This window comes from Falco punctatus (genome assembly GCF_963210335.1).
Source record: "Falco punctatus genome assembly, contig: scaffold_27, whole genome shotgun sequence".
Classification (NCBI taxonomy): domain Eukaryota; kingdom Metazoa; phylum Chordata; class Aves; order Falconiformes; family Falconidae; genus Falco; species Falco punctatus.
Window position 1 is genome coordinate 1,407,279 of NW_027660117.1, and position 26,406 is coordinate 1,433,684.

Genomic DNA, 26,406 nt, shown 5'->3' on the forward strand with positions numbered 1-26,406 from the left:
GTTCAATACTCTGATTAACAACTATGGTTTCTCAAAGCTAATTTGGTTAGGTTACAAAAATTATCCAGCAAATATGACTCCTTCCAGGCATGAAATTACCATGCCCAAGAGCCTTTCTCCATGGAGAATGAGGGCCTTATTTTTCACTTACTAACACCCAAACTCTAGGCTCCCTACAGGCATTAAAAGCTGTAGCAGCAGAAACAAAAGCATGAAACCATTAAAGTCGCATGAGCAATTAGCTCAAATATAAATACAACAGATGTGACAGCTCGGCCACTTCAGGCTATCCTAATGGCAGTTCCTCTCAAGCATCCTTATCCTGCAGGCAGCATGGCTTAACAGGTCCCTGGGCCATCCTTCTTCTATCACCAGCCTGCTGACAACCTCCCCATCTGTCTCTCAAAAAGTGGGTGTGCAAGAAAGGGAAAGAAAACACCCCCAGAAAGTGGGTCTCAAGCACCGACAAAAGTCAAAGGTAAGTATGTACAGCATTTACTAAGCACTACTTTGGACGAGAAATCATTTCCCCTCCCTTTCTGGCTAACTGGACCAAGGAACAGATGGATGTCCCCACCTCTTTTTTTCTGGGACTTGAAAGACCAGTGGCCTCAAACCCAGCTCTACCCTAAAATTCTTTTACATCCTGACATTAAGTAAAAAATCACAGATCCTACCCCCTCCTGCTTCCTCCTGTTCCGCATCACTTTTCTTCACGTGGACTTGCTGTACACGGCTAGACACCATTCTGTGCAAAGACCACCATTCCCTTCCCCTCAGGTTTGACCCACATCCTGCAAACAAGGCAATACTTTCAGCTCATTACTCCCGAAACAGCCACAGCATTGCGCATGTTCACGGTACCAGGCCCTTCATAGTTTCAGGGAACAACAGGGTTGCCATTTCCTTTTGTCCTTGCCAGGAACATGAGAGAACAGCACGGTCCTACGGACACAAGGGCATGCTGCAGCTGGAGCTCGGATTGAAAGCTAGAAGTAACTATTCGTTAAGAGAGAAATCTAATGGGGATGATACAACACTAATCTGGGTATCAGTGCTTTATTACTGGGTCTTGAGAGCAACTGGATTATTTGTTTCAACTTTCTAACTATAATTTCACTTCACTTGAAACTAATCCTGCTCATCATGCCCACACCAGTTATTTCCAGAGGGCTTCCAGTCTGCCTGCCCCCATACCAGTCCAGCAGCTTCCCCTACCCTCCAGCCCCAGAGTTAGGCACTTCCAGAGCCCCGCTTCCCTGGAGCCTGCAGGGACCAGCCTCCTGCATCAGGAGGAAAGCAGCAGAACTAAGAAAGCAGCCACATTCTCCTGCAGGGGCAGGACAAAACAGCAACCGCAACACAGCCCACCTCCAGCCACCACCCCTGGCTGCTGCACGGGGAGCTCCATCTTCCCCACCTCAGAGAGCCCTTTACCCCCTCCCCCCCCCCCCCCCCGAAATTAAGGACAGACTGCAACTGCCCCTCTGCTCCAGGCTCAGGGCACAGACAGCTCGGGCACCTCGACTGTGGGTTCAGAGCATGAACGCCCCAAACCTGGGCAGGGGAACCAGCTGCGCCAGGACACAACAGCTACCATCGCCTCAGAAAAGCAATGAGGAAATATACCCAGGGCTGGGGTACAATTCCTGACGTGTCCCAGGAAACCCAGATGTGCCAGAGCAGGGTGCCAAGCTCCAGCCTCCTCCCCCACGCTCCCTTTACTCCAGTACCTACTACTACCTACTGCTGTGCTTTTGTGCTGTGCCTCACATGGCTGCCAGGGCAGGGTGAGAAGCAGCAAGAGAATTCCTGCCTGGCACCTTCTCCAGGGGAGCCGTGCTGCACTTTGCCGAGGTGAGGTTTTTTGGCTCTGCATGATTTCAAATGTGAGGGGTCTGTTTTCTCACCACAGAAAGCAGGGAGCAGAAATTTTGTGCTGTACCTCGTATGGCTGCCAGAGCACGGTGAGAAGCAGCAAAAGAATTCCTTCCTAGCATCTTCTCCAGGGGAGCAGCGCTGCGCTTTCCCAAGGTGATTTTTTTGTTCTGTGAATGATTCCAAGTACGAGAGGTCAAATTTCTCAGAAGAGAATGCACGGAGCAGAACTTTTGTGCTGTTCCTCTCATGGCTGCCAGGGCACGGTGGGAAACAGCAAGAGAATTCCTACCTGGAACCTTCTCACCATGTCCTTGCAGCCACATCAGGCACAGCAGAAAAGTTCGGCACCCTTCTCTCTGTGGTGAGAAATTGGACGCCTATACATTGGCAATCATGCAGAGCCCCAAAGAGTCACCTTGGCAAAGTGCTGCACTGTCCCCCTGGAGAAGGTGCCAGGCAGGAATTCTCTTGCTGCTTCTCACCCTGCCCTGGCAGCCATGTGAGGCACAGCACAAAAGTTCTGCTCCCTGCTTTCCGTGGTGATAAAACTGACCCCAAAATTTTGCACTCATGCAGAACCAGAGCTGACCTTGACATAAGTGCAGCACTGTTCCCCCCTGGAGAAGGTTCCAGGCAGGAATTCTCTTGCTGTTCTGTACCCTGCCCTGGCAGCCATGTGAGGCACAGCAGAAAAGTGCTGCTCCCTGCTTTCTGTGGTGAGAAAATGGAACCAAAGTTTTTGCACTCCTGTAGAGCCAAAAGAAAAAAATCTATCTTGAGAATGTGCAGCACTGCCCCCCTGGAGAAGGTGCCAGGAAAAAATTCTCTTGCTGTTCTGTACCCTGCCCTGGCAGCCATGTGAGGCACAGCAGGAAAGTTCTGCTCCCTGCTTTCTGTGGTGAGAAAACTCACCCCTTCTCATTGGCAATCATGCACAGAAACAAAAAAAAATCACCTTAGAGCGCAGCGCTGCTCCCCTGGAGAAGGTGCCAGGCAGGAATTCTCTTGCTGCTTCTCACCCTGCCCTGGCAGCCATGTGAGGCACAGCACAAAAGTTCTGATCTCTGCTTTCTGAGGTGAGAAAATTGATCCTTCAGAGTTGCAATGGTTAAAAGCCCAAAAAATCACCTTGGGAAAGTACAGCACTCCTCCCATAAAGAAGGTACCAGGAAAAAATTCTCTTGCTGTTCTGTACCCTGCACTTGCAGCCATGTGAGGAACAGCACAAAAGTTCTGCTCCCTGCTTTCTGTGGTGAGAAAATGGAACCAAAGTTTCTGCACTCCTGCAGAGCCAAAAGAAAAAATATATCTTGGGAAAGTGCAGCAGTGCTCCCCTGGAGAAGGTGCCAGGAAGGAATTCTCCGGCTGCTTCTCACCCTGCCCTGGCAGCCATGTGAGGCACAGCAGTAAAGTGCTGCTCCCTGCTTTCTGTGGTGAGAAAACTCACCCCTTTTCATTGGCAATCATGCACAGAAACAAAAAAAAATTACCTTAGAGCGCAGCGCTGCTCCCCTGGAGAAGGTGCCAGGAAGGAATTCTCTTGCTGCTTCTCACCCTGCCCTGGCAGCCATGTGAGGCACAGCACAAAAGTTCTGCTCCCCGCTTTCAGTGGTAAGAAATTTCACCCAAGCATTTTGCATTCATACAGAACCAGAGCTCACCTCGGCAAAGTGCAGCAGTGCTCCCCTGGAGAAGGTGCCAGGAAGGAATTCTCTGGCTGCTTCTCACCCTGCCCTCGCAGCCACGTGAGTCAGCACTAAAGTTCTGCTCCCCGCTGTCTGTGGTAAGAAATTTGACCCAAGCATTTTGCACTCATGCAGAACCAGAGCTCACCTCGGCAAAGTGCAGCACTGCCCCCCTGGAGAAGGTGCCAGGCAGGAATTCTCTTGCTGTTTCTCACCCTGCCCGGGCAGCCATGTGAGGCACAGCACAAAAGTGCTACTCCCTGCTTTCTAAAGTTAGCAAAATTGACTGTCCACAGTTGCACTCATGTAGAGATAAGACTTTCTTACTCAAAAGCAAAACCCAAGAAGCCACGTAGCCTTGGGAACCCCCTTGTCCTTCCGTGTGGCTGGTGACTTCCCATGGCTCTTCCACAAGGCAGGACAAATAACCATGAATTTGGAAGCCCACGTTAGTTTAAGTACACTTAGTCCTCTGACAGTCACTACTTATGGGCCAGCGGTCCTCTCACCCCTCCACAGATCTGCCTGTTAGTCCTCTAGCAGTCATTCTCCATGGAGGGACTACAAGTCCTCCATACCTACCTACCAACTCACCAGAAATGAGTCAGACCACGCCAGAAGTGACACTGCCTGACCTGCAGGAGATATATTAGATCAGTAACGATGGTTTCAAGACAGAAAAAACACCACCATCCACCAGCACAGCAGAAAAACAACCAGAAGAAACATCATACACAAACCAAAGGCCCACATCCAAACCCCACAAAGGCAAAATAGCTGAAAAAAGGCACTCTCCACAAAAAAAACCCACCACACAGATCACAAGATAAGATAAAAATGCCATAACCCTAGGAACGCAGGGCCAACAAACACAGGTTCTGTCCATAACAGTAACACACTTTGACACTAACTCGCCTGACCTCTGGCATACCATAACCTTGTTACCCCCAAACCCCAGCACATTGTAGCCCTAAGGCAACACAAAATGGAACACAAAGTCCCTCGAGATCTTCGCCAGGGCCTTCAGGTGGTCCCTGACCTCACAAGTGAGAACAAGATGGAGGCACCGGGACAACACCGGCATGTGTCTTCACACCCTGGAAAAGGGCCTGAGATAAACGCTCCTGGGCAGAGAGGCTGAGGCACTTGGAGGCTTTGAGCCAGCCCTCCACCATCACAGGACTTCAGCTCATCATTTCTGTGTCAGAGCCACCAGGCAGGTGGCCCCATCCTCCCTGAGAGCCCGCTCAGGGCACCTGTACCCAGCTCCAGGGGGCTGGACACACAGCCTCGGATCCATGGGGGGAGGGGTGCTTTAATCCTGGGAGCAGGATTTCTAACAGTGCCCCTGGGGAGGAAAGCCTCCTCAGGCCTGGAAGCCTGAGAGACATCCCTGCGCTGCTCCACATGTCACCAAATGCTGGGGCTGAGGAAGGCTGCTTTGGGGCCCGTCGAGGGAACCAGCTCCCCTGGGCTGCTCTGCAGCCACCGGCTGCTGTTGCTGTCGCGCGGGTCTCAGTGCTGCTCTGCAGTCGGCCGTCACCTCCCCGGGGACACTCTCCAGCGCAGCACACGTCTGCACTGGCTCTCCCTGGGGACAAAGATCACAAGCGAGGGATGGGCTTGGCTTTGCCCCCAGTCCCAGGCTGCCACCAGAGAGACCTGCCACCCCCGCCCCAGCTGTGCGATGTGGGCACCACGTACAGCTGCAGACGTGGGTCAGGGCAGCTGTGGGCAGGGGGCAAGCCCCGTGGTGGTGCCCCCGGCGCTGGCAGCAGGCAGAGCTGGGGAGAGCGAGGGGCAGCCCAGGGCAGCCGGCAGCTGGCGGCGAGGCCCGTCAGGGTGCAGCACCCTCAGCAATGCCCGGCTCCGTGCGCCTCGGCCCCAGGGCTGCAGCGCAGGGCTGGCCCCAGCTGGGGCTGGGCTGGGAACAGGCAGGCAGGGCCCCTGGCAGCCCCGGCACGCACCTGCTCCCTGCATGGGGCAGCCTGGTCCTTTGCAATCGACCCCGTGGCATCCAGAGAAGAGCCCTGCCCTGGGCCTGAGCCATCGCTGCAGGGATGAGGCCTTCCTCGGCGTCCGTCCCTCAAATCCCTCCCTCCGGCCCCCACGGTCCGTCCCTAAAACACTTCCCCTCTGGCCCCCAGTCCCTGCTGGCCCTGAAGGCCGGCCACAGCACTTGGTTTCAAGCCTGAGCTGGTCATGTCATGGCTGTTCTGGAATGTGGTACAGTGAAAGGAGAGAGAGAAATGGCAAATCTTCCCCCTCGGGGCGGTCAAATGCTGGCAGAGGTTGTCCAAGGAGGTTGTGGAGTCTCTGTCCTTGCAGATCTTCAAAGGCCAAGGGCACACAGTTCTCTGCGACCTGCTCGAGGTGAGCGTGCTGGAGCAGAGGGCTTGGCCCAGAGGACCTCCACGGGTCCCTTCCAACCCCACCCTCCCGTGTGGCTCTGTGCTTTGCTTTTCCTCCTAAAGCCCCTCAACTCAGCCCCGATGCCCGCTGGAAAGGGTGCTGGGGAAGGGACGATCCCAGTCTCCTCCCCTTCCCAGGGTCCTTCCCAGCACAAGAGCTCCCCACTCCACGAGACCCTATGGCAGACACAGTCAGGAGAGGGAAAAGATTCTTTTATTGTCAACAGCAGCTGCGGGGGCCCAGGAGTCACAACTGTTCAGCCGGTGAAAATCAGTCAGCACCTGCAAGGACAGAGTCAGAAAGCTCTGATAAGCCCCCAGAGGCAGGAAGAGGCAGGATTTGGTTCCCCCCTCTTTGGAGGACGCTGTTTCCGAGGAATTCCTCATGGCCCAGAAGGGACAGCTCTTGCTGGCCTCCACTCGAGGCCGGCTCCGGTGCCTTCTCCCCAGGGGTGATGTCCCTAGGGAGCTGTGCGTGCGCAGGGATGCTGACAGTGCCCCTGTGCCGTGCAGCAGGGCTCGACGGGGAGCCCCCGGGGAGCTGCCGTGGGGCTCATCCCAAACCCTGCTCAGCACCAGCCCTCGCCGGCCCTTGCCAGCCAGCTGGGCTGACTTAGGGCCGTGTTCAGAGCTGGGAAAGATGGGCAGCAGCGCGTGGTACGCACCTGGCCTTCCTGACGTGCTGCAGCTTCCTGCATTTTCTCAGGTTTGGGTCCACGAAATCATTTCCCCTCTTCTCCTTTTTATTTGTGCTTGGCTGTCCCTCTGCTCTGCCCAGGCTTCTTTTCTCTTCCTTTTCCTTGACGTTTCCTTCTCCTGGTGGGAGCCTGCAAACCTTTCCATCCCACAGCGTGATGAGATGGGGAAAGCCCCAAGCCCCTGCAGTGAGCTCTCAGGTCAGGCAAGGGGAGCTCTTCCTACCTGGTTTCCTGGGGCAGGCTGGTCAGTTGTGGCAGGCGTGCCAGGGACTCTGCCGTGCCCTCGGGGGTGCCTGGAGGCAAATCTGGAGGTGCCTAAACCAGAAATTTGGGCAGTAGCGGGTGGCAAGTAACGGCCTGGGGTAGTGAGGGCCTGACTGCCAAATTGCCATCTTAGCTCTAGAGAGGAGATGCTGTTTTGCATCGTGCACATTTTGCACAGCCCAGCCAACGCAGCCTAGACTTGATGAAGCTGCGACGGAGTAGGATTTGAGCAAAAGCCCTCTCAAGGTGGCAGCTACTCCTTTCTGTCCTTCTGTGGGTATTTTGTAGGTATGTTTTGTTTGATGAAGCAGATCATACTTAATGAAGTGCATTCCAGAAACAGCCTTTCCAGTTTTCCTTAACACGCACCACTCTGGGGGGAGAGGAGGAGCCCCAAAGGCACAAGAGAGCGGCTGCCAGGAGGAGCCCCAGCAGCTGCTTGGCCTCCTGGGAAATTACTGTCCCACTTGAGACATGTTGTCCCAGTGTCTGTGGAGCTGCCGTACCTCTGCCGCTTTGGGCCCTGACCCTGTGTCTCCCCCAGCTCCTCTGTCGATGTCCAGCAGAGAGGCGGCTGCATCCAGAAAGGCTTTTGCTGGACGCTGGGTCTCTGCTGTGCCTGCAGGGCCACTTTGCTCTTCGCAACGCAGCTCTGGAAAGCAAAAGCACATGCAGCAGCGTGACTTCTTGGAAGTCAAGAACACCTAAGCAAAGCCCAGCCGAGCCCTACACCACTTGTCTCCTCAACGTTGAGGTTTCTGGCATCCCAAGCCCCAGTGTCTGTGACAAGCCTCAGTCCCGCCTCCTACCTGTGCGCCTGTCCATGGGTGCTGGCACCTCCTCGGCTGATGGAGGGGAGAGGCTGGCCATCTCCTCCCCAAAGATGTCCCCGCAGTTTTCAATCAGGAACTCCACCAGCACGTTCACCTGCAGACATGAAAGCCTTGGTCTCAAGCCAGGTGCCTGCAGACGTGTCAAGCAGCCTTTCCCGCTGCTGACCCTTTGTCTGCGCAGGTGGCTGCGGCTGGGGGTTGCTCTTCCAGGCACGCAGCCCACCAGCCCTGGCTCAAGGGAGGAGGCAGCCAGGGACCTCTCAACAGCCAAGCTCCGATGGGCCGGGAAGGCAGCACTGGCTGCTGGGTAGGGCGTACCTTCTCGGTCACCGCCAGCATGGCCTGCAGTGGGAGCAGGTCCTCGTTGGGTGGGCTCAGCAGGTTGGGCCCGATGCAGATGGCCAGGTTGCTGCAGCTCATTCTGCTGGTGGCTGCGTTGTGGCCAATGTGCTGCAGCAGGGCCATCAGCCGCTTCAGGAGGAGGAGGTTGGCCGCAGGCAACTTGTCGGCCACCCTGAGGGAAGAGGAAGACAAGGCTGATGAAGCAGAGGGTGCCCACAGCCGTCCCCGCAGCTGGCCCCAGGCGGGTGGGAGCCAGCAGCCGTGTTGCACAGCTTTGCAGCTGCCCGAAAAGACAGCTTTCTGAGGAGCCCGTGCCTTGGCAGGCAGGTCCCAGAACTCTCCCGGTCCCTGCTCACCAGGCAGGCTGCTGCCCACACTTACGCTTTCAGCTCCTCCACCTTGGCCTGCTTGCTGGCCCTCTCCATGGCTGCCATCCAGTCCTCGTAGAGGTCGATGAGGAGGAGCTTGGTTGGGATGCTTCGCAGGAAGTCCTGCAATGCCAAGGGCTGCAGGTGAGCCTTTGAACGCTGCAGGCCAGCCAGGAGCTCCTCCAGCTGCAGGTCAGAAGCGCTCACCTTCAAGATGACGGCCAGCAGCAGCGCAGGCTGGCTTCCCATGTCAATGTCCTTGCCGCGGTCCAGGGCCTCGCGTAGCTGCCGAAGTTCTGTGCCGCCGGCAGCTCTGCGGAATATCCCCTCCGTCGTCGGTCCTCGCTGGCGCAGGACAGCCAGCAGCTCCTGCAGGAGAGGCAGGAGGCCACTTGCTTGGCTGAAGAACCAAGCGGTGGCAAGGACCAGAGCTCTGCCCCAGACGTGGTTGCCTAAGCGCCACAAAGGGTCTGGGACCAGAAGCAGGTTCTGGGGGTGCAGAGTCCAGTGCCCTGTCCCCGCAGCTGCTGGGGACACGCAGGCCCTCTCCAGAGCAGCCGGAGGGAGGGCTGGGGACCCCGTCTGTCCAGGCTGGCTTACCTGGATGGGCCGGGGCAGCGTGTTGTCCTCCCCACAGAGGGCTGCCAGTGGCTGCCCAAAAAGCGCCCTGCTGCAGCTGGAGCCCGCCTGCCCTGGCGCCTGGGCAGCGGCCGGGGTGCGCCGCAGGGCGAAGGGCCAGGGCAGCCCCATCCTCCTGCTGCTGGTGCTGCTCCCACTGCTGCTCCCTCCTGCTGCAAAGGAAAACAGAGTAAGACACCACCAATGGAGACCCCAGGCCAGCGGTCCCAGCGCCTGCCCTGCCCTGCGCTGCCCCGCCTGCAGCACGGTGCTGTGTGGTGCGGCAGGATGGGCAGGGAGGCAGCAGCTGGAACCGCGGCTGTGGCTCGGAGGTGTTGACTTAGAGGCTCTTGAGAGCCATCGTGCCACGGGGTCAGCCTGTGCCAGCCTTCGCCCTGCCCTCCTGCAAGCTGCGGGCTGCAGCAGAGGCTCCGTGTCCCCGCAGAAGCACGTCCAGCAGCCGCGGCCCAGCAGTTGTCCTTGTCCGTCCAGGTGACATCCTTCCGTAGGCTGCCCAACCTGCATGGCGACACTCGGGACAAGTGAGCACAGCATTGCAGGAGGTTGCCTTGCTTTCCCAAACTCACCTGGTGCGGGGCAAAGTCCCCCTGCGTTTGCAGATGGGGCCGTCGCAGGCCCTTGCTTGGGATGAGCCTGCAAGAACCAAGAATCAGGCTGTGCTTGCAGAGCAGCCCCGCAGCAGAAAGGGCCACCAGCAGCCTGAGCGCGGCAGAGCTGGGACCCTCTGCCCTCCCGGGCTCTCTTCCCCATGTGGCAGGGTTCCTCCCAGTGTCACCAGTCAGAACGTGCTGGCGTGCTGCTGGCTTCCCAAAACCCTCTGCTCCCTGAGTGGCACCGTCAGACCCTCTGTCCCTCCCACACAAGGTCACCCCAGTCCCTGCGCATCCCGGCGCAGCCACAGGCAGGTGCAAGGCAGCCATTCTCACCTCTGCCTGTGCCTCCATCAGCCTCTCCAGGCTCCTGGCGCGCAGTGTCCTCCACTGGGCAGGAGAGAAGGAGGGGAAGAAGGTGAGCAGCCATGGGTCTGCTGCTCGGCTGCAGGAGCAGTGCTCGGGGACAGGGCCCAGAGCAGAGAGACACTCACGGCGTGGCGGCGGCTCAGCTCCTTCTCCAGGAGCTTGATGGATGTCAGATGGGTGACGCGGGCTCCCTTGCGTCCTTCTGGTGTCCTGTGCACCGGGAAGGGAGAGGGAGAGAGCTGGGTGAGCCCCAAGCCGTCTCTTGTCTCTTGTCAGGCAGCTGTGCCTGAGAGCTGCTCGCAGCCACGGGGGCACCTTCCCCAGCTGGGGGCTGTGTTCCCCCGTCCGTCCAGCTTCTCCTGGAGCATCCCCCCGGCTTACCCCAGCAGTGTGGCCACCCACAGCTCCTTCAGTGCCTGGCATCTGCAGGTAGAGAGGAGAGAGCGTCAGGCCCTGCTGCCCCCAGCCCTGGGCAAAGGTGGGTGCCTGCACAGCCCTGCCCCGTGGGGCAGGACAGAGGCGCTGTCCAAGCCCTGGGTCGCTCTGTCCTGCCTGAGCGGCTGCGTTTGCCCTTCCCTTCTGGGGACCAAAAGGTGACCAGGGGATGCAGGATGGGGAAACATCTCCCGTCCCTCCCTCCCTGCCACCGAGCTGCCTGCTCCCTGCCCAGCTCTGCACGCAAGGCAGAGGCCAGTATTCACGGGATGGCGTGGGCACGGCTGGGAAGCTCTCCTGCCCGACCACGACTCACCCAAAAGTGGCGATGCAGGAGCCGGTGGGCCAGGCGAGGATGACAGAGGTGCTGTCCTCATCGGTGCTTTCCTCCTCCTCCTGTCCATCCTGCCCCGCAGCCTCCTTCCCGCTGCTGAGCACCCACAGCTGGTCCAGCGCCAGGCGGAGCTGTGGGCGCAGGCTGGTGCCATGTCTGCAGAGAGCAGAGGCGGGCACTGAGCTGGAGGGGGGCTCCTTGGGCTGGGTCCCCACGCGCAGAGCCCTGTCCCCCACCTGCCCTTGGGACGGACATTGGTGCCTCCAGCACCGAGGGGCCGGGGCCTGGGGCTGGTGCCAGGGTGTCCCTGGGCCGGGGCTGGGGGCAAGGATCTGGGCTCTGAGGGTCTTACCGCAACCTGGCGACCACCAGTTCCTCGTGGAGGAGGAGCAGGCGCCTCTCGCTCCTCTTGCGGCCCCGGGTCAGCCGCACGTCTGCGCTCAGCACCGGCTCGGCGTCGCTGAGAGCCTCCCTGCAGAGCAGAGTGCGGCGGGCATGAGCAACGTCAGTGCTGCGTGGCCCAGCTGTGCCCGTGTGTCCCCGAGCCCGGGGGGAGCCCACCTGGAGCTGCAGCAGCAGCAGGCCTGGCCCATCCTGCCCGGGAGAGGAGGGCCCTGGCTGTGCACCGAGGAGGGGGCCCAGCCGGCGACGGGGAGGCTGGGAAGCGGGGTGCTGGTGCTGTGGCAGCGCTCCTGGGCCAGAGGCTGCCTCCTGCCAGCGCCGCTGCGTGCCAGCACAGCTCTGCCCTGCTGCCTGTGGTGGCCGTGGGCTCCCCGTGACCAACGGTCTGAGCCCAACGGAAAGTGGGCGGAGCCTGGGGGGGGGCGGGGCCGGGGCCCTCTCCAGTATGGCCGGGCCTGCCCCGCCCGGGGGAGCCCCGAGCAGGACAGGGCAGGGGGCGAGGGCCACCTCCCTGCGCCTGCGGCCAGCGCTTTGACCTGGGGTTTTGACAGGGTCCTGGTCGATAAAAGAAGCTGTTTTTCCTAGAGATGGCCGTTGTGGCCTGAGGCAGACTCCTCTTGGTGGAGGCCGGCCTAGCGGTCGGAAGGCCTCTGGCAACCAGGCCGTGCTAGGCCTCAGGCCCCAAGGCGCTGGAATTGGAGCAGGCCCACCGGGAGGAAAAACTTCCATTTTTACCAAAAGACGGGGGGACTAGCAGCAGTCAAGAGCCGCTCGTGTCCTGCCAGGCGCCACAGGTAAATGAAATGTGTGGTGAGCTTCGGCAGGGATTGTGGTGCCCCTGGAGCACCACCCTTGCTTGGGAAGGCCTTATCCCACCTGGGTGCTAAGGCTTCCCCCTTGGCAATCAGGGCTGGATGAGCAGCACCCAGGAGCCCCTGCCCTGTTAGCCATGACCTTCACCCAGCCGGTGGCCAACACGGCCAGGGGCGAGTCTGTGGGGTAGGCCATGACCATGGCAAAGAAGGGACCCGTAGTCGGCTTTTGATGGCCCGTGTCTCGTTTCACTGTTGACCCTAAGCAATGCCTTGCTTCAAATAGATGCCATTCAGAGAGTTACACACCCGCCCTTTTCGGGAAAAATGCAGGAAATCAGAGACATGTAGCAAATCCTCTTGTGGCTGTTGTACACAGCAGCAAGAAGCGGCGTGGGTCCAGTGGCTAATGCTGGAAGGGGAATTCAGCACTTCTGGGAAAGGGAGATAAAGGCACTCTTGTGGGCCAGGCTGGGACTGGGGAGCCTGGGTGGGTGTCTGGGGTCCCAGCTTTCCCGCAGTGCTGACTGTGGTGCCTGCTGCTTGTTCTTCCCTGCATCGCCGGCTGCATCCACCTGATGGGGCTGTGCTTGGGAAGGGCTCCGGGGGTGAGCAAGCCCACGGGAGAGGCCTGGGGAGAAGCTCTTCTCCAGAGATCTACCAGAAACTGTGCAGAGCATCCGAGAGGATGCTCTGTGTGACAAGGGAAGGTGCCCGTTGGTCCAATGTATGGAGCCTGCAGGGCTCCCGTCAGGGTCCTTTGACCTACCCGTCCTCCAGCCAGCAATCCAGGTGCTGGGGGGTCCCATGTAGGTCTCCTGAGGTACCCTTTAGCCCCGGGCAAGGTGTCGTGCCTCAGTGTGTGCTTGCAGGGCATGTTTCCTTCCTGCTGACAAGGGTGGAATTGCAGTTAAATGCCCCTGGGCGATCCCGAGCCAAGCAAACTTTTTTCTATGGGTCACACTGCTTTGCAGTCCATGTGTGTGGTTCAGCTCCTGTATAGGAGCTGAGGACACGAGGTGACCTAGCTTGGAAGCTGGCCACTCTTGCTCCAGGCAACTCCAGTCGCTTGCGTTTTCCTTCAGCTTCCCCAGCCTGATGATCTCCACTGTCACCTCCTCCCTGTCCTACGAGAAGTATCCCTGTCCCAGCCATTAGGACAGTGGCACAGCACTCAGAATCCAGATCACTGGTAGAGAAGAAGGACAGAGGAAAAGAGAAGCTCTCCTTTGAAAGAAATCCTTCTTTGTCCTCCTTTAGCTACCAGTGGATGAAAAATAGGGGGACAGAATTTCAGGCCAGCCACAGCACTGGCTTTCAAGCCTGAGCTTGTCATGTCATGGCTGTTCTGGAATGTGGTACAGTGAAAGGAGAGAGAGAAATGGCAAATTTTCCCCCTCAGAGCGGTCAAATGCTGGCAGAGGTTGTCCAAGGAGGTTGTGGCGTCTCTGTCCTTGGAGATCTTCAAAGGCCAAGGGCACACAGTTCTCTGCGACCTGCTCGAGGTGAGCGTGCTGGAGCAGAGGGCTTGGCCCAGAGGACCTCCACGGGTCCCTTCCAACCCCACCCTCCTGTGTGGCTCTGTGCTTTGCTTTTGCCCTGGCAGAGATCTTCAGGGACTTTGTGCTCCATTTTGTGTTGCCTTAGGGCTACAATGTGCTGGGGTTTGGGGGCAACAAGGTCAAGCATGCCAGAGGTCAAGCGAGTCAGTGTCAAAGTGTGTTACTGTTATGGGCAGAATCTGTGTTTGTTGGCCCTGCGTTCCTGGGGTTATGGCATTTTTATCTTATCTTGTGATCTGTGTGGTGGGTTTTTTTTGAGGAGTGTGCCTTTTTCAGCTATTTTGCCTTTGTGGGGTTTGGATGTGGGCCTTTGGTTTGTGTACGATGTTTCTTCTGGTTGTTTTTCTGCTGTGCTGGTGGATGGTGGTGTTTTTTCTGTCTTGAAACCATCGTTACTGGTCTAATATATCTCGTGCAGGTCAGGCAGTGTCACTTCTGGCGTGGTCTGACTCATTTCTGGTGAGCTGGTGGGTAGGTATGGAGGACTTGTGGTCCCTCCATGGAGAATGACTGCTAGAGGACTAACAGGCAGATCTGTGGAGGGGTGAGAGGACCGCTGGCCCATAAGTGGTGACTGCCAGAGGACTAAGTGTACTTGAATTAACGTGGGCTTCCAAATACATGGTTATTTGTCCTGCCTTGTGGAAGAGCCATGGGAAGTCACCAGCCACACGGAAGGACAAGGGGGTTCCCAAGGCTACGTGGCTTCTTGGGTTTTGCTTTTGAGTAAGAAAGTCTTATCTCTACATGAGTGCAACTGTGGACAGTCAATTTTGCTAACTTTAGAAAGCAGGGAGTAGCACTTTTGTGCTGTGCCTCACATGGCTGCCCGGGCAGGGTGAGAAACAGCAAGAGAATTCCTGCCTGGCACCTTCTCCAGGGGGGCAGTGCTGCACTTTGCCGAGGTGAGCTCTGGTTCTGCATGAGTGCAAAATGCTTGGGTCAAATTTCTTACCACAGACAGCGGGGAGCAGAACTTTAGTGCTGACTCACGTGGCTGCGAGGGCAGGGTGAGAAGCAGCCAGAGAATTCCTTCCTGGCACCTTCTCCAGGGGAGCACTGCTGCACTTTGCCGAGGTGAGCTCTGGTTCTGTATGAATGCAAAATGCTTGGGTGAAATTTCTTACCACTGAAAGCGGGGAGCAGAACTTTTGTGCTGTGCCTCACATGGCTGCCAGGGCAGGGTGAGAAGCAGCAAGAGAATTCCTTCCTGGCACCTTCTCCAGGGGAGCAGCGCTGCGCTCTAAGGTAATTTTTTTTTGTTTCTGTGCATGATTGCCAATGAAAAGGGGTGAGTTTTCTCACCACAGAAAGCAGGGAGCAGCACTTTACTGCTGTGCCTCACATGGCTGCCAGGGCAGGGTGAGAAGCAGCCGGAGAATTCCTTCCTGGCACCTTCTCCAGGGGAGCACTGCTGCACTTTCCCAAGATATATTTTTTCTTTTGGCTCTGCAGGAGTGCAGAAACTTTGGTTCCATTTTCTCACCACAGAAAGCAGGGAGCAGAACTTTTGTGCTGTTCCTCACATGGCTGCAAGTGCAGGGTACAGAACAGCAAGAGAATTTTTTCCTGGTACCTTCTTTATGGGAGGAGTGCTGTACTTTCCCAAGGTGATTTTTTGGGCTTTTAACCATTGCAACTCTGAAGGATCAATTTTCTCACCTCAGAAAGCAGAGATCAGAACTTTTGTGCTGTGCCTCACATGGCTGCCAGGGCAGGGTGAGAAGCAGCAAGAGAATTCCTGCCTGGCACCTTCTCCAGGGGAGCAGCGCTGCGCTCTAAGGTGATTTTTTTTTGTTTCTGTGCATGATTGCCAATGAGAAGGGGTGAGTTTTCTCACCACAGAAAGCAGGGAGCAGAACTTTCCTGCTGTGCCTCACATGGCTGCCAGGGCAGGGTACAGAACAGCAAGAGAATTTTTTCCTGGCACCTTCTCCAGGGGGGCAGTGCTGCACATTCTCAAGATAGATTTTTTTCTTTTGGCTCTACAGGAGTGCAAAAACTTTGGTTCCATTTTCTCACCACAGAAAGCAGGGAGCAGCACTTTTCTGCTGTGCCTCACATGGCTGCCAGGGCAGGGTACAGAACAGCAAGAGAATTCCTGCCTGGAACCTTCTCCAGGGGGGAACAGTGCTGCACTTATGTCAAGGTCAGCTCTGGTTCTGCATGAGTGCAAAATTTTGGGGTCAGTTTTATCACCACGGAAAGCAGGGAGCAGAACTTTTGTGCTGTGCCTCACATGGCTGCCAGGGCAGGGTGAGAAGCAGCAAGAGAATTCCTGCCTGGCACCTTCTCCAGGGGGACAGTGCAGCACTTTGCCAAGGTGACTCTTTGGGGCTCTACATGATTGCCAATGTATAGGCGTCCAATTTCTCACCACAGAGAGAAGGGTGCCGAACTTTTCTGCTGTGCCTGATGTGGCTGCAAGGACATGGTGAGAAGGTTCCAGGTAGGAATTCTCTTGCTGTTTCCCACCGTGCCCTGGCAGCCATGAGAGGAACAGCACAAAAGTTCTGCTCCGTGCATTCTCTTCTGAGAAATTTGACCTCTCGTACTTGGAATCATTCACAGAACAAAAAAATCACCTTGGGAAAGCGCAGCGCTGCTCCCCTGGAGAAGATGCTAGGAAGGAATTCTTTTGCTGCTTCTCACCGTGCTCTGGCAGCCATACGAGGTACAGCACAAAATTTCTGCTCCCTGCTTTCTGTGGTGAGAAAACAGACCCCTCACATTTGAAATCATGCAGAGCCAAAAAACCTCACCTCGGCAAAGTGCAGCACGGCTCCCCTGGAGAAGGTGCCAGGCAGGAATTCTCTTGCTGCTTCTCACCCTGCCCTGGCAGCCATGTGAGGCACAGCACAAAAGCACAGCAGTAGGTAGTAGTAGGTACTGGAGTAAAGGGAGCGTGGGGGAGGAGGCTGGAGCTTGGCACCCTGCTCTGGCACATCTGGGTTTCCTGGGACACGTCAGGAATTGTACCCCAGCCCTGGGTATATTTCCTCATTGCTTTTCTGAGGCGATGGTAGCTGTTGTGTCCTGGCGCAGCTGGTTCCCCTGCCCAGGTTTGGGGCGTTCATGCTCTGAACCCACAGTCGAGGTGCCCGAGCTGTCTGTGCCCTGAGCCTGGAGCAGAGGGGCAGTTGCAGTCTGTCCTTAATTTCGGGGGGGGGGGGGGGGGGGGGGGGTAAAGGGCTCTCTGAGGTGGGGAAGATGGAGCTCCCCGTGCAGCAGCCAGGGGTGGTGGCTGGAGGTGGGCTGTGTTGCGGTTGCTGTTTTGTCCTGCCCCTGCAGGAGAATGTGGCTGCTTTCTTAGTTCTGCTGCTTTCCTCCTGATGCAGGAGGCTGGTCCCTGCAGGCTCCAGGGAAGCGGGGCTCTGGAAGTGCCTAACTCTGGGGCTGGAGGGTAGGGGAAGCTGCTGGACTGGTATGGGGGCATGCAGACTGGAAGCCCTCTGGAAATAACTGGTGTGGGCATGATGAGCAGGATTAGTTTCAAGTGAAGTGAAATTATAGTTAGAAAGTTGAAACAAATAATCCAGTTGCTCTCAAGACCCAGTAATAAAGCACTGATACCCAGATTAGTGTTGTATCATCCCCATTAGATTTCTCTCTTAACGAATAGTTATTTCTAGCTTTCAATCCGAGCTCCAGCTGCAGCATGCCCTTGTGTCCGTAGGACCGTGCTGTTCTCTCATGTTCCTGGCAAGGACAAAAGGAAATGGCAACCCTGTTGTTCCCTGAAACTATGAAGGGCCTGGTACCGTGAACATGCGCAATGCTGTGGCTGTTTCGGGAGTAATGAGCTGAAAGTATTGCCTTGTTTGCAGGATGTGGGTCAAACCTGAGGGGAAGGGAATGGTGGTCTTTGCACAGAATGGTGTCTAGCCGTGTACAGCAAGTCCACGTGAAGAAAAGTGATGCGGAACAGGAGGAAGCAGGAGGGGGTAGGATCTGTGATTTTTTACTTAATGTCAGGATGTAAAAGAATTTTAGGGTAGAGCTGGGTTTGAGGCCACTGGTCTTTCAAGTCCCAGAAAAAAAGAGGTGGGGACATCCATCTGTTCCTTGGTCCAGTTAGCCAGAAAGGGAGGGGAAATGATTTCTCGTCCAAAGTAGTGCTTAGTAAATGCTGTACATACTTACCTTTGACTTTTGTCGGTGCTTGAGACCCACTTTCTGGGGGTGTTTTCTTTCCCTTTCTTGCACACCCACTTTTTGAGAGACAGATGGGGAGGTTGTCAGCAGGCTGGTGATAGAAGAAGGATGGCCCAGGGACCTGTTAAGCCATGCTGCCTGCAGGATAAGGATGCTTGAGAGGAACTGCCATTAGGATAGCCTGAAGTGGCCGAGCTGTCACATCTGTTGTATTTATATTTGAGCTAATTGCTCATGCGACTTTAATGGTTTCATGCTTTTGTTTCTGCTGCTACAGCTTTTAATGCCTGTAGGGAGCCTAGAGTTTGGGTGTTAGTAAGTGAAAAATAAGGCCCTCATTCTCCATGGAGAAAGGCTCTTGGGCATGGTAATTTCATGCCTGGAAGGAGTCATATTTGCTGGATAATTTTTGTAACCTAACCAAATTAGCTTTGAGAAACCATAGTTGTTAATCAGAGTATTGAACTCTATGGTCCCTTAGTTAAAAACATCACCAACCTCCTTGCACAAAGGATGGGCGTTTGGTTTGCAAAGTAGGAGAGCGGTCTGATTTTGATGCTTGGGGCAGCAGCGATCCCTGGGTTTAAGGTTGTTCATAATACTCTGAGCACTTAGTAGGGTCAGGCACAAAGTCACATGGGGTCAGCTGTTTTTGCAAAATGAAGCAGTGAAGTGACATTTATCCTTTGTTCCCACCAAAAAACTTTTAAAGAGTAATAAAGGACAGTTTGGGTATTAATAGAGATTTGGATAATAATTCCAGCAAATAGTTGCAAAATACATGGAAGAGGGGGAGAAGATGAGAAGTGCCAGCAGTCTTTGATGTGTGTTTGTGGCTTGTGGGACTGCGCCCACAGCAAAGGGCTGTTTTGGAGTGTTTGTTCTGGGCTTTTACTTCTATCAGTCTTAACTCTGCCACTGAACTATGGTCTAGTTATGAGACAGGGTGGGGATGCCGGCTGCTCTCCAGTTATGAAGGATGCCACAGCCCGGAGACACAGCTGTCTCCTTTGGGTCTGCCATGGAAGGGGATGCTGGATTTTCCAAGTCCCGTTGCTGTTCCTTGCAGGTCAACTGAGGCATGGCCACCGGAAAGCCCCGCTGGTTCACGGGGTCCTCCAGGATGGCCACTAGATTCCCGAGCCAAGTGGTAGTGCCTCGTAGTCCGAAGCTAGCCAGAGGGACAGAGAAGCCCGCAACTGTAAGTACCTGCTGCGGCCAGGTAGGAGCTGTGTAAGGCTGGAAACTGCCCCCGCGTCCTTCCTCTACCTGCCCCTCCTGTTGTCTGGCAGCACTGTGAAGCTGGACACCACCTCCCCGTCTCTCTGCTGCCATGCTTCTGTCGGAGGTGGTGACCATGGTGCAGTAGGGGATGGACTGTGTGCTGCTTCAGGGGAAGTCCAGAGTTGTGTCTGGATGTGCCACTGGAGCCAGTTTAAATGAACGTACCGGGCATTGCACCGGAATAGCTGAAGCATGAGCGTGTGTTTCTTTCCGCCCGCTTTGTGTGGGCAGTAACGTTTTGTCACGTCGGGATGCTTGCCAGCGCTGCTCTGACCATACCTGCCCTCCAGGTAGCTGGGCATGTGGTGGGCTGCTCAAACTCTGCCTGAAGGTTTCGAAAGGTGTGGCTGGTCCCAGATGGAACAGGTTCCAAAACAGTTGTTCTGTCCCGTATCCCGTGTGGAGCACAGATCCAGCGCTGCAGACAGCAGCGGAGCCAGGGCAATTCCTCCTCCCCATCCTCAGACGGCCCTTTTGCGGACCAGAGCTCACCTGGCTGAAGATGACCTGGTGCTGAAGCTCTGTCGAGGAGATACCTTTGCATACTGCTGTGGAGGAGTCTCGGAGGCCCAAACAGAGAAAACAAGTGCTAATTAAAAAGAGATAACTAAAACTTGGAGCCATTCCTCTCCACCTCAGTCTTGGCACAACACTGATTTTCTGCTTTCCTGACTCACCCAGCAGTGACATCTGCACATGTGTGGTGGTTGTGAGCGTTGTGCAAGGATGGAGTTAAGGGATTTCTGATGACTCCTCCCAACCTTTTTCAAAGGTCACTGGCTCACTCCAGCCAAACTGGAAAGGAAACAAATGCCCGAAGAGCAAAATCCCCCAACATGTCACATCAAATCACGAAGGAGAAGCTAACGGGACAAAGCTACTTGTTTGGAGCATGTGTATTGCGCTATCATTACTTTACTAATGGTAAATATTTCAACAGGTAATTATGGGACTTCCAGGACTATCCTAGCGGCTATGATCACAAATTATTCATCGGTGGCTCTTGAAGAAGAAAAGCCTTTCTGAATAAAGGCAGTTCTGTAGCTCTTGCTGGTGTTTTGCATTTCAGCTGACTCCCTCTGCCCTCCTGAAGGAGACGTCTCTTACCACCAGGCAGAGGCTGGCCAACACTCGGGAGATGCGGCGACCCCAGATTATCCAGATTCTAGACATGAGCGAAGCGTCCCATCATAAGGTAGCCTTTTCTTGCCCTTTTCCTTGCTGTTTGATGTGACATTTGAAGAGAGCGCGTGCTTGTGACAGGCTTGCCTCCAGCTTATCTAAATGCCTTGGTGACTAAGTCCTGTTGTTGTTTCAAACTGCTGCCGGTGTGGAGTTCCTTCTGCTGGGGGAAAGGTAAAACATTTTTCCCCAGTGAGACGTCGAAGTCCTGACCTGCACTAAGCCCATATAAACAACCTCTGTTGAAGTTGGTGGCTTTTGCTGGAGATGAGCTACTGTGGCTAAAGCATGCTACTGGGGGAAGGCTGGGGCGGGCCACAAGGATGCAAGCTTGCAATTTCCCACCTTCCTGCTGAAATAGCCAGCCCTTGGTTGGGTGTAGTCTCTGTCAAACGCTTGGGGTCATAGGATGCCCTCAGTGGTGGCTGTGTTGGTCTTTGAGGGCTGAGGGCCTACGGTAACTACTCAAGGTGTAGCTAAAGCAATTGCATGAATGCTTTGGGTTGGAACATCGAGTGGGACCCATACAGGGTGTTAGATTTTTCAGGCTGCCAGGTACACAGGGGAATGGCCCTGGGCAGAGGGCAGTGGGTGTGCTTTATCTGGATCAATGTTTATTTACACGTGTGTTTAAAGCTGCTTTTCTTACAGATCGGCTTAGTATAACACACGTTCCAAAGGGGTAGATGACTGAGGTAGGCTGTTGAGTGGAAAACTGCCAGCGAGAGACCTGTAGCAAATTGGTTAAGGATTGCCCTAGACAGCGCGTGAGGTTGGGAACGCCTCGGACGAGCACACACAGAACTGGCCGTGTGCTGTGGCCGCTGGCTTCAGCACGACCCTGACTGCTGTGGAGAAGCAGGAGACGTGCCTGTGTCTTGTGGGTGTGAAGAGTTCAGCTGGAAGGGGGGAGGCAGAGCAGGGAGGAGTTTTCTCAAAGTAACGCCCGGGCGCTGTAAGCATTTGCTGTTTCTGTATGTTTTCAGACCTGCTTCTGTAGTGGTATTAAATAAAATGGCAATAATAGAATATAATGAAGCATCCACTTAAAGCTCGTGGGAAAAGGAGATGCCAAGTCCACCCTTACTCAGATTGCCCAGTGATGCTGGGAAAGTACCTGGAACTTACCACCTCATCTGTCGCTTTCTTAACGGCGGTGTTCCTTTCTGGCCTGTCTTCTCTTCTTCCTGGTTTCTGGGCTGTGTGTCAAAAAAGCGATTTGAGGATGTGTTGGGCTTGGTCTCTGTGTCTCAAAGTAAAGATGATCCCCAAATTGTTTCCCATGGGGTCTCCTGTAAATTCTTGGCTTTCCCTTGCTCCACGAGTGCTTACAGCTCTTGCAGTGAGTGCTCTGGAGCTGTGTGACCGTGTTAGCCCAGGGCTCTGCCGGAGGTAAGTGCTGCCTTGCCTGTTGGAGAAGGAGACCTGGAGAAACGCCTGCCAAAAGAGCTGCTCGCTTGAGCCTGCTCGGTGTGGCCCAGAAACTTTTGGTCTGCTCAGAACACAGGTGGGTGAGCTGCTGTTCCCCTAGCGTGAGCTGGGCAGGCGTACTCACCAAGGGACTGTCCTTCGCTGGAGGCCGGTGTTGTATTCTCTCACCGATGAGTCTTTCTCCCCGCGGCTGAAACTCTCTGCTCTCTTTTGCATCTCCAGTTCTCGGCAGTTGCCCCGGAACAGAGCTTCTTCCAGCCTTTCCCATCAGAGGTGGTATTTCAGAGCTACGTCCCCGATGAGGTCTATGAAGTGCCACTGATTCTGAGGAACGTGGACAAGGTAAGTGCTGGGACGTGGAAGTTTAACCCTGTGCTGGAACTGGAGAGCAGTGTCATCCGCGCGGTGCACAGCGTAGCCAGTCGCCTGCTGCAGCACAGCGCATCCAGAATAAAACGTCTCACCGCCTTTATTTTGCAAGACGGTGGAAATCTTCCCATGCTGAGGTTTCTCCCCCTGGTTTTGGCTGTGTGTTGGTAGTACCTCGCTGGAAGGAGCTTTTCTAGTCAGGACCTTTCCCCGTGGAAGCCCTGCACGGCTGGGAATGTTGGGGGCTGTACAGTTCTTCCCTGCCCTCGTGCTTTCCCTCGAGTGTGCACCGCGTCCTGGTGGCTCCGTGGTTAATCTGTTTCCACAGGGCACCTCTGCCTCTGGGTGAGCTGCACAGAGAGCTGAACGGGCTGTCAGAGCTCGGGGTGGGGTCTTCTCCACTTTATGCTGGAGTAAGTTATAATTAGCGGTAACAGCGCTTCAGGAAAGGTGTTTTGAAACAGCAGTGGAAGCAGGCTGATTTAGCATCAGCAGCGGGAGGCCTTTAGGTGCCCCTTCAGGCTCCTGCTAAGCTTAGTTGGGTTCTGCTCAGGTTTTCCTGAGACAACGTGATGCTCTGCTTCCCCTTTGGAGAGCCACAGCATGTTCGGAGTAAAGTGCCCTCAAAGGTCTCCACCTTTACTTGAAAAAAAAACGATCATTTTGAGACTTCCCAAGAAAGTTGAGAATGGAAAAGTCGAAAAATGTCAGCGGTTTTGTTCCACTGTCAAGAGGGAAATTGGGACCTTTTGAACTTCAGCTGGGGAAACGTTTGCTGGAATGAGGCATGTGCCAAGGGCAAGCTGGTGGGAAAAGGCAGGAGGGAGGAAAGGAGCTGAGCTCGGTGTTCTCTCCCTGCGCGCTTTCCTACACGCAAGGGTTTCTCTTGATACGCAGCAGTAAGTGCACGGGCAGTAGAGACAGGTGAGAAGGAGGGGTGTAATTAAGGATACTCATCTGTAATAGAGAGGAAGAGGTATGCGTGAGGGCAGGGTGGGATGGGAAGATGGAAGTGTGCACAAGAGACGGTGAATTCGCCTCCTTTCCAAATGTCCCTGTTGGGGAGGACAAACAGGTGGGCAACAAAAAAAAAGCTGTCGAGGCATATTGCAGGTGGAAGAACAGCAAGAGAAGTCCAAGTATCTCCTGAGATAACAGGTTGTGACAGGGATATGGGTGAAAATGGAAGACCCTTTGGCAAGGAAGGATGCAGGTGTGCTCCCTCAGTTATTCCGGGAGAGTACTGCACCATTCCTGGTCTGGCATTTAACTTGGGAACATTGCTAAGATGCAGCATGGGCGCCTGCACCCGGGGGATGCCACTGGTGTGATCTGCGCTGAGTTTTGGGCAGTCTTTGCTGTAGGTATCCTCGTCCCTGATTAAAATGTGCCTCGGTTTCTCTCTTCCTACTCTCTGCTTCATTCCCACTGAGTCTTTGGCTTCACCTGCTCCATTATCCATGCAGCACTTAAAAATGTTTATCTTTGCCAAGTACCAGCCAACAGGCAAACAGTTAATTTGCTCTATTCGTGCTTCCTCAAGTGGAAAAGATCATCTGCATTAACATTTCTGCCATTCCCAGTAAAAGATAATAAACTTGTACTGTGTAAAGCTGCACCTTGGGATTTACGTGCCCTGTGAAGGGGGAGGCAATGTGTGAACTGTGTTTTTTTTCCCAAAACAATGTAGTTTTGAAGCTAGTAAGAGCTCAACCATTGGAGAGCATGGGTGTAAAAGTAAGATAAGCTCCAGGAAAATCTTTGGTATGTTTTAAATACAGAAAGACGGACAGGATAATCCTGCGAGGGTGTTATACTCTAAATTGGTTGGCTTTTGGCGATGTCCTGGAGAAAAGCAACGTTGTGCTCTGTCTCAAGTTTTTCGTGCCAGTTTCCCCCATTCCTCTGAATCATACTGAGTTACACTGCATGGTAGCCTGAAGTTGTCTGCCCCATAAAAATCCAGCTGACAGCAAAATATATTCCGCATAGAGGCTCTGTAATCATGCAACTACAGAAGTGCTGTACTATATACTTCCTGCTCTTACCCGTGTTGTAAAATTGCTTTTCTATCTTCAGGCTGTTCCTCAGCACCCTCAGATGTTCTGGGTGGCTTTTGCTGAAGGTCTGAGCCACACGTGTTCCTCTTCCAAGGGACATGGTGACCAAAATGCTTGTCTGCACTGTGAAGTTGGCTCCTGGAACTCGCTGCCCCCGGACATTGCTGGGTTCCAAGGGCCTTTGGAGAGTTCAGGACTGCCTTGGCCGTGGGTTACCAGGCTCGGGTGGGTGGTGCAGAATGAGCCTCCATTTTTTCCAAGCCTCATGTGGGGTTGTTGTTGATCCGTGAAGCTGCCCACCAGTCCAAATCACCTGCTTCAGACTTTGAGATTTGGCGCTCAGGGGTTGCTGTCTGTGTGCTAGCAAAATGCCTGTGTGCCGTCTGTGTGCTGGTGGTGCCCCAGAGGTCAGAACCGTGCAGCAGGGTGCCTGCAGGGACTGCTGGGGGTGGGCAGGGGTCCCCGGGGATCTGGCTTGCCTGCGCTGGCAGCTGCCTGGCTGCAGTCACAGGCAGCAGGAGCCTCCGGAGAGCAGAGGTTGGCTTTTAATAATGAAACCACCACCAGCCAGTGCCAGTCATGTATCTCGGGGCAGAAAATGCCTTTGAAGCCCCTAGTTGATAGGCACAGCCTGGGGGGTCGCCTGGCTTTCCATCACTGTGCCAGGTTGCTGGCTCTCATCCTCTGCATCAGCCTTTCCTTGTAGCCTATTGTGCTTCTCCCTTGCTTCTTTCCAGCTCCCTTTGGATTTTCCCAGCCATCTCTCTGTTTCTGGGGTTGTCTCTTTGTCTTCCTGTGTCTCCTCCTTTTGCTCTTCATTTGCTGCTTTTATTCCCAGTAAGGCCACAGTATCTGTGGTCCCCTCTTGCTGGTCTGCCTACATGGCTGTAGCACCGCAGCTAGACTGCCCCGCTCAAACCCAGCACGTTAAAGTGGATTTCTTCCTTCCCCCAGGATTAACACGTACTGTTTGGCCTTCAGATAATACATGCCCCTTCTAGGGGCATGTCTGCCTGGATGCGTACGGGCAGAAGCCAGCAGATTCTCTGGGCTTATTGAATACACGGGTGACTTGATTCAGATATTATACCTCCGTGCTGCTGGTGTCTTCCCTGCTTGGCGCTTCCTTCATCGCCCTGCTGCCTCTGGCCTCGAGCTGTTTTGCCCAGGCAGAAGGGATTAATGTTCACTCTTATGTGTTACGTGCATGTACCTCCAGAGCTAAAAGTGCTTTGCGAAGGTGGTGTCACCAGGTCTCTTCTCCTCCTGTTTCCACAAGCTGCAAGATCGTACTTCCCTCTCTTTTCTGCAGGTTCCTGGGCTGGTGAAGGTCATCTTGGAGAGCTCACCTTATTTCAAGCTGATCAGCCACCATGCTGTGTGCCGCAAGGTACTGCCTGGCATGCTTGCGACTTTCCGCATCGTTTTCTCCCCTGATGAGAACAAGGTGAGACTGGAGGTCCCGAGAGATGTGTGCCTTCAGTGGGAGGTGAACCTGCGGGGCTGGGTTCAGAACAGGGCATCTGCTGTGGGTTTTGAGGCGCTGTCCTGGTTTCAGTGGCATTGCACTGGATCTACAGCTGGGGGAAACTTTTCCTGTGGTGAAGATGATGCTGTCATAGGCTGGAGGCTCTTCTATGCTTCAGACTGTGATTATCCTTCGGTGCTGGAACGTTTAATGCCATGTCTGTTGGCTTCAGGGATAAGAGTGCACTGTGTGGTGGGGTGGCCTCTCATGGTGTTGGTTTCTAGTATCTGACCATTGCTGCATAATTAGGGGTTTGCTCTGATAATTATAAATACAAAAGCCTGTTTGCATAAATACAAACGTGTTGTTTGTTGGACCCAAAGCTGAGCCTGATCAGAGTGAGGACCACCACCTTTGAAAACTGGAGCCGCTTCTTGAATGCGTATCGTGTTGGCCGCAGTAGTGAGACGGCAGAACGCTCTGTCTGAAGCCGGCACTTTTCTTGCACACCGGTTATAGCCCATGCCGTGCTGCGAGGTTTGCTCTAGGCTGTGGTCAGGCAGCCTGCAGCTGGTCACATCCTGGCTGGCAGCACCATGCGATGCCACCGCAGCAGGGACTGACGAGCTGTGCGTTCCCTCCCTGTGCTTTCCTGGGCGTTTTCAGGGGAAGGTGCACGTGGGACAGTAGGGAAACGGCAGGGAGGGGTGCTGATAAGGTGTTTAGCCATCGCACCTCTCTACTCGATGTTAGGGGCTTAATTATGATGGAAAACGCTAGGGGAATGGCTAGATCCCGAGAGCTTTCCCCTTTCCCATCTGGCAACCAGTTC

General features: G+C 55.0%; 1 long non-coding RNA gene across 1 annotated transcript in view; it reads right to left on the reverse strand.

Moving 5' to 3' along the window:
• Positions 1 to 1,674: 1,674 nt before the first annotated feature.
• Positions 1,675 to 26,406, reverse strand: part of LOC308057950 — a 336,360-nt gene continuing 311,628 nt past the window's right edge. The window contains exon 4 of the long non-coding RNA XR_013925563.1: positions 1,675 to 1,695. This is a non-coding gene — a long non-coding RNA (uncharacterized lncRNA). The remainder of the gene's footprint in view (positions 1,696 to 26,406) is intronic.